The sequence below is a fragment of the Vulpes lagopus genome, chromosome 23 (genome assembly GCF_018345385.1).
Source record: "Vulpes lagopus strain Blue_001 chromosome 23, ASM1834538v1, whole genome shotgun sequence".
Taxonomy (NCBI): domain Eukaryota; kingdom Metazoa; phylum Chordata; class Mammalia; order Carnivora; family Canidae; genus Vulpes; species Vulpes lagopus.
The window spans coordinates 61,572,743-61,578,798 of record NC_054846.1 but is presented as its reverse complement, the minus strand read 5'-3'; the positions used below and the strand labels follow the sequence as shown (position 1 = coordinate 61,578,798).

Here is a 6,056-nt window from a genome sequence, read left to right as displayed (position 1 = left end):
TTTATGTTTTAATATTATGTAAGGCAGAATCTCTTTCCATTCCTTTTTATCTAGATTTTAAAAAAATTCCTGCATGTTTATTCTACATGCACTTAAGAATCAACCCTGCAGGGATGCCTGGGTGGCTCAGTGGTTGAGCATCTGCCTTCAGCTCAGGGAATGATCCCGGGGTCCTGGGATCTGAGTCTCTTGCAGGGGGCCCTCTGCAGGGAACGTGCTTCTCCCTCTGCCTATGTCTCTGCCTCTCTCTGTGTCTCTCATGAATAAATAAATAAAATCTTAAAAAAACTCAACCCTTCACCCAATCCTTTGTCTTTGGGGTACCTGAAATTATATGCAAGGTGTACATTTTCACATTTATCCAGAGAAAAGGCCCAAGTTTTCACCAAATGTGCAAAGGGAACATGATTCCAAAGGGAGCCCCTGGTTTCCCTGTCTGTGATAGGTGCATGGGAAGAGCACAAGGGGATTTTGATTCCTACCCCTCTCCCACATCCTCACAGGCGCTGCTCTCCCCATCCTTCACCTCCACCATTGTTTCAGATATTTCTCTGCCCTCCATCTCGTCCCTTTAATCTAGTCCCCCCTGCTGCTCCAGAACAATCATTCTATGACACAGGCCCTAGCTCTAGGCCTGATGGAGATGAGATGATAACAAAAGTTTAATCAATAGGTGAGTAAAATTGAGCCCTGGCCTCACCTCTGGCCAGTTGTGGGACCCAGCTTCAGGCTCTCCACGTTTCAGGGTCTCACAAAGTCTTTTTCTTCCCAGCAGGAACTTGGGCAAGTCATGTCTCCTTGTCTCGGCTTCAATTGTTCCACCTGTACATTGAATTTGAGTATGTAAGCCATTTCCCCCATCCCCCACCATCTGACTTTCCTGGATCCGGTCCAGGATGGAGTAGGGGTGCCGTGGTGCCAGTGATGCCCTGCGAGGTGCCCCGAAGAGGAGTAAGGATGAAAAAGTACAGATAGAAATGGTGGTGGAGGGGGGGACAGGCATGAGGCGGGAGTGTCCTAGGGACGTGGAGAGCCTTGAGGCGTCCTCTAGACCCCAACCCTTCGAGGTCGGTCTCAGGTCCGGTCTCAGGTCTCGTTAGCTTAAGGGGTCGCCTGCAACCGGGCAAACCCAGGCTGGATCCGTTCCCCTGGGTCCCGCCCACCGCCCGAGGCCCCGCCCCTGGCCCCACCCGCCGGGCCGAGGCCCCGCCCCCGCCAGGCCCCGCCTCCCTCTTCGCCTCCCGCCGGCCGGGGCTTGGGCTTTGCACCCGGCGGCGGCTGGGAACCGTGGCGGCTGCGGAGCCGGCAGCGCAGGCGGGCGGAGCGGAGCTGCCCGGCCCGGTGGCGGGCGATGCCCCCGTGAGCCTCTTTCGCCGCCCCTCCCCGCCCCGCGCCCCCACGCCCTCGGAGTCCGCCGCCCGCCTGGGACCGGGCCGCGCCCACCGCCGGGTCCGCGGGGCGGGGTCCCCGGGGCAGCACCTGCCCCGCCTTGCGGAGCCGCCTCGCCCGGCGGAGACCCCTCCCTGTCTGGCCCCTGGCCCCACCTCCGGGTAAGTCGGTAGGCCTTGCTCGCCTGGGAGTGGACGTGGGGAGGGGGTTGCGGAGGTCCGGGGCACCACCGGCGGGGGGAGGGGGTTCCGGCCGTGAGGCGCCACGTAGGGATGTGAGCGTGCGGGGTCTGGGGGGAGGCGGGGGCTCGGAGGATGAGCTGAGTGTGTGTGATGGCTCTGGGGTGGGGGCCAAGGTAGGAGAGGGGAACGCGGGGTGTTTGAGGAAGCCTGGAAAATGGGGTAGGGGACCCCAGAGTCTTGAGTTCTTTGCTGATTCTCAGAACACCTGGGGCCCTGGTCTTCAACAGCATTGCCTCGCATGGCATTTTTGGAAAGTGCTTAAAATCTCTCCTGGAAAGGGAGCTGGAAGGCAGCCTGCTTTCTCCCTCCTGCCTGTGCCCTGGTTGAGAAGCAGCCACTCTTTCCTCCCAATGAAATACCATTGTGGTGCCCAGCGGACCCCCATTCCCCCCCACCCCCAGCCCATGAAAGAAAAGGGGAGGTACTCACTCCAGCCCTAGGATAGGAAGAGGGGCTTTGGAGAAGCTGGGAAAGACAATTGGTCAATCCATGGTGGGGAGCCCAGGTTTCAGGGAGGCATGGCAGGACTCTTGGTGGACAACCTGGAGACCCTTTCATTCAGGCAACTTCACTGGCTGGCCTCCAGGCTGTCTGGACCCATGGCCACATCACCTTCTCTAGGTACCCCAGGCCAGAAGAGTGGGTTTGTTCCCAGTATCCTGGGCCTGGAAACCCAGGGAGGGCCCCATAGCTCCTGTGGTCTTGAATGGAGTAAGCAATGCCATACCCAAGGCCAGAGAACAAGTGGTGCTGACCGGCACTGCCCCTTTGGGACTGGGGAGCCTGGGTGAATGTCAGTGTCTATCCCTAGACCCAAGGGTGTTGTCTGGGTATGAAGAGGAAGGCTGATGCTCCTTTGGTCCTGTCTTCTGCCTATGATGCCTTTTTAAGTCTAGGGTCCTTGGGTTTGGGGCCTGAAATGTCAGGGAAGAGGGCCTTTCTGGGCTAGGCCTGGTCACCAGGGCATTAACCAGCCAGCCCCCACAGTTGCTGCCAGCCACCAATTAGTCCGTAATCAGGCAGCTGCCAACTGTCCCTGGGGACATGTGGTCAGCCTACTGGGACATTCTCTGGTTGGGGGGGAATTGGGGAAGGGGTTCATGAAATCAGTGCTTAAGCCAAGCACTATGCCCTTCTGAACCTGTTCAGGGCCCAGAGACCCCCTTCCTGCCCTCAGTGCCAGGCTGCCTGGCTTAGGGACCTCGAGCCCTAGGGTTTGACACCTACTCAACCCTCTGCAGGGTCTGAAGGCAAACTTGACTTCAAACCCAGGCTCTGCCACTTTCTGGCTGGGTCCTATTGAGGGAATCACTTCCCCTCTAGGAACCTCCTTTGGTAAGACAGACCCACCTTCCAGCTCTCCTGGGAGGAGTGAATGAAATGGTGGATCTGAGCTGCTTCGCACAGTGCCTGGCACTCAGGGAAGCTCAGAAGAGAACTGCTGAACTCACTAGCAACCCCTGCGTCAAGGACTTGACAGGACAGGCAAGCCAGAAGCCAGGTGCGGAGGACCCAGCCAGGGACCAGGTTCCTTTCCCTCGGGGCATGTGGTTGTGGGCCAGGCGCTGTCTCTGTCTTAACTCTCATGTCTCCCTCCTTGCTCACAGACATTTCTGGTCCCGGACCTTAATTGGATTTTCCTCTGCAGAGCCTGGGGCCAAGCCGCTACTTTCTGGGCTCCCCCTATCCCTAAACCAGGTGCTAAGCTCTGTGGGGTCTCTGGGGGGGGGGTGTCTGGGTGATGTCTGCAGCTGCAACAGCAGCTGGCCCTTTAAGGAGGGAAGAAAACAATTATCTGGCCTGGGCATTGCATCAGCTGGAGCCTGGAGGGTCCCTGGGGAAGGGGGGGCAGGCTGGTGGTTGATTTCATTAGTGCCATGTGAGAACTCTCACCCCCGTCTGCCCGCTCCCGGGCTGCAGCCTCCTCCCCCAGGCAGCGGCAGCCCTAGCCCCACTGCTTCCCCCTAGCCCACCCCAGGAGCTCTACCTTGGAGGACTCTGCGCACCCCTAGCCCATGTCTTGGGCCCCAGGTGGAGAGTGATGGGGAAGTATCTCTCGCGTTGGTTTTTTGCTGACTTGGGGTCCAGGGTATACCTCTTGTACCAGCATTTTGCTGACATGGGGAGTGTCTCCCCCATTAGTGTTTGATGAGGGGCTGGGGGCATTTCTACTACGCAGTCATTTTGTTGACCCAGGGGAGGGGTGACTTCACACTGGCTCTCACTGACAGTGGAGCTGCCTTCTGCACTAGGGTTTTGCTGACCTGACAGAGAAGCTGAGCTGCTTTGGATGTGTGTGAACTGAAGGCCTGGGTGAGAAACAGTTGCTCCCTGGTTGGAAGTGAGCTGGCTGCGAACAGTCACGGGGGCAGAGAGGACACCAGGTATCTGGGTCTCAGCCAGACCTGGGTTCAAATCCTGAATTCTCCACCACCAGGCTCTGTTGCCACTTCAGGCAAGATCTCAGACTCCTCTGGAACATAGGAATGATTTATACTCCTACTGCCCCACCCCCATCTGGAAGGTGCTTGGGGATTAGATGCAGTGACCAGATGTACAGCACCCAGCCCAGGGCTTGGCAGGTGGAGGGTGCATACTATATGGTGATTCTCTTCCCATTGCAAGTTTGGGCTTCTCCCATTTGGAGCTCAAGATAAAAGGGGAGTGGAGAGAAGGGGAGAAGGGGTGCAGGACCCTCCTGCCTCTGTTGCAGGGGGATGCATTCAGACACCTGACATACCGAGCTCTGTGAGCCAAGCAACCCTGCCTCCATGGAGCCTGCGTCCTAGCCCAGGATGGCCCAGGGCACCTGTGTCGGTGTGTTGAAAGGAAGGATTCAGGGAGCCTAGGGGGTTGAGGAGGGCAAAGAAGCAGGGATTAGGGGAGGGAGCCGTGTGTGCTCAGGCCTGGATGATGGTGGGAGGGGCCTGGTATGGTGGGAGAGGGCAGCTGTGGAGGAGAGAGGAGAGAGGGTGCACAGGTGCCAGAGGCCAGACCTTCCTGGTCAGTAGGATCCTCAAGGCTTAGGAGCTATCTGAGGCCAATGGCAGCCCCTAAAGACCTTGAAGCTGAGAAGTCAGGGTTTCATTTCCAGGGAGTGTGGGCTGGGGTCTGTGGCCTTCAGGCAAAACCTTCTCCGAGTAACCTTTTGCCCTCTCACACCCCCTTCCTTGGGTAGCTTGTAGCTGGCCCTGGTGTCCAGGGAGCTGGTTGTTTATGTGGCTCACCCCAGGAGGGAGGGGGCCGGTCCCAGTCCCTCCAGCTCCCTCTCTCTGGGCCTTGTTGACAAAGTTCACCCCTTGGGGCCAGGTTCTCCCTACCTCCTCCAGGAGCCAGAGGGCAAGAGGCAAGGCTTTGGCACCAGGCTGGCCTCTGTTCACATCCCAGCTCTGCAGTTCATGAGGTGGTTTGATGTCTGGCAAGGCACACCCCATCTCTAACCCTCAGTGTTGTCAACTATAAGACTGAGTTGATGTTATTTCTATGGGAAAGATAAAATGAAATTCCAGATGGAAATTATAAAACCCTATCTCCATGTCAGTTGGCATTTTTATCTGTTGCTTGGGGATGACACCTACTCCAGGCCAGGCCCAGAGCTGGGTGGGGGCGGGGACAAGGCTGGTTTCAGGAGTCTGTGGCTGCACAGAGCCCTGGGTTAGGACCCCATGTTCGGGGTCCTGCTGTCACCATCTTGAAATGCCTAATTTTGCACAAGGGGTCCCACATTTTCATTTAGCACTGGGACCTGCATGTTATGTAGCCCCACAAATTGGGTAGGGGTAGGAAGAGGCAGGGAGAGACACAGACCTGCAAATAGTTCCCCAGTGGAGGAGGTACAAGGTGGAGGGCATGACTAACTGTCCCAAGGTGGGTGGGATGTTAATAATAGTAACATTTATTTAGTGCTTACTGTGTGCTAGGTTCTCTGCTAAGTACTTTACATACTCACCCTCAAACAACCCTATGAAGTAGATACTATTATTATTTCCGTTATATAGATGAGGGAGGTGAGGTTAAATTTCTTGGTCCAAGTCACACAGCTATCAAGTAGCGGAACTGGGATTCAAACCCAGGTTGTTGGACAGCACAGTGCATGCTGGGACCAAGGAAGTCTTCCTGAGGAGGAGGGGCCCCCTGAGCTGTGTGCTCAGAGGAGAAAGAGGTGCTGTGGGGGAGGGAGGGCTGTCTCAGCTGGAAAGTGTCTGTGCTGAGGCCAGAGGCTTGGCCAGGAAAGGTGGAGCCAAAGCCTGGTGCCTCCTGGGGCTGAAAGAATTAACCTTTGGATCTCATGGTTCTGATTTGCCAAACTCAGTGCTTCTAATCACTCTGTCCCCAGGCCCTGCTGCCACCAGGACTCCCCCCACCTCTCCTTCTCATTTCACTGCCCACTGCTCTTCCTCCTCCTCCTCCTCCTCAGCCAGGTAA

The 6,056-nt window shown here is 56.9% G+C and overlaps 1 protein-coding gene across 7 annotated transcripts in view; it reads left to right on the top strand.

Annotated features, from left to right (window-relative positions):
- The first annotated feature begins 1,261 nt into the window (after positions 1-1,261).
- Positions 1,262-6,056, top strand: part of RIMS3 (regulating synaptic membrane exocytosis 3) — a 41,422-nt gene continuing 36,627 nt past the window's right edge. For 3 of the 7 annotated variants that reach the window (XM_041739158.1, XM_041739153.1, XM_041739152.1), the window contains exon 1: positions 1,262-1,550. The gene's annotated coding sequence lies outside the window, so the exon portion shown is untranslated. Of the gene's footprint in view, positions 1,551-2,986; positions 3,133-3,238; positions 3,330-6,056 lie in introns of those variants that run through there. The other 4 variants (XM_041739157.1, XM_041739156.1, XM_041739154.1 and 1 more) reach the window with 3 other exon arrangements.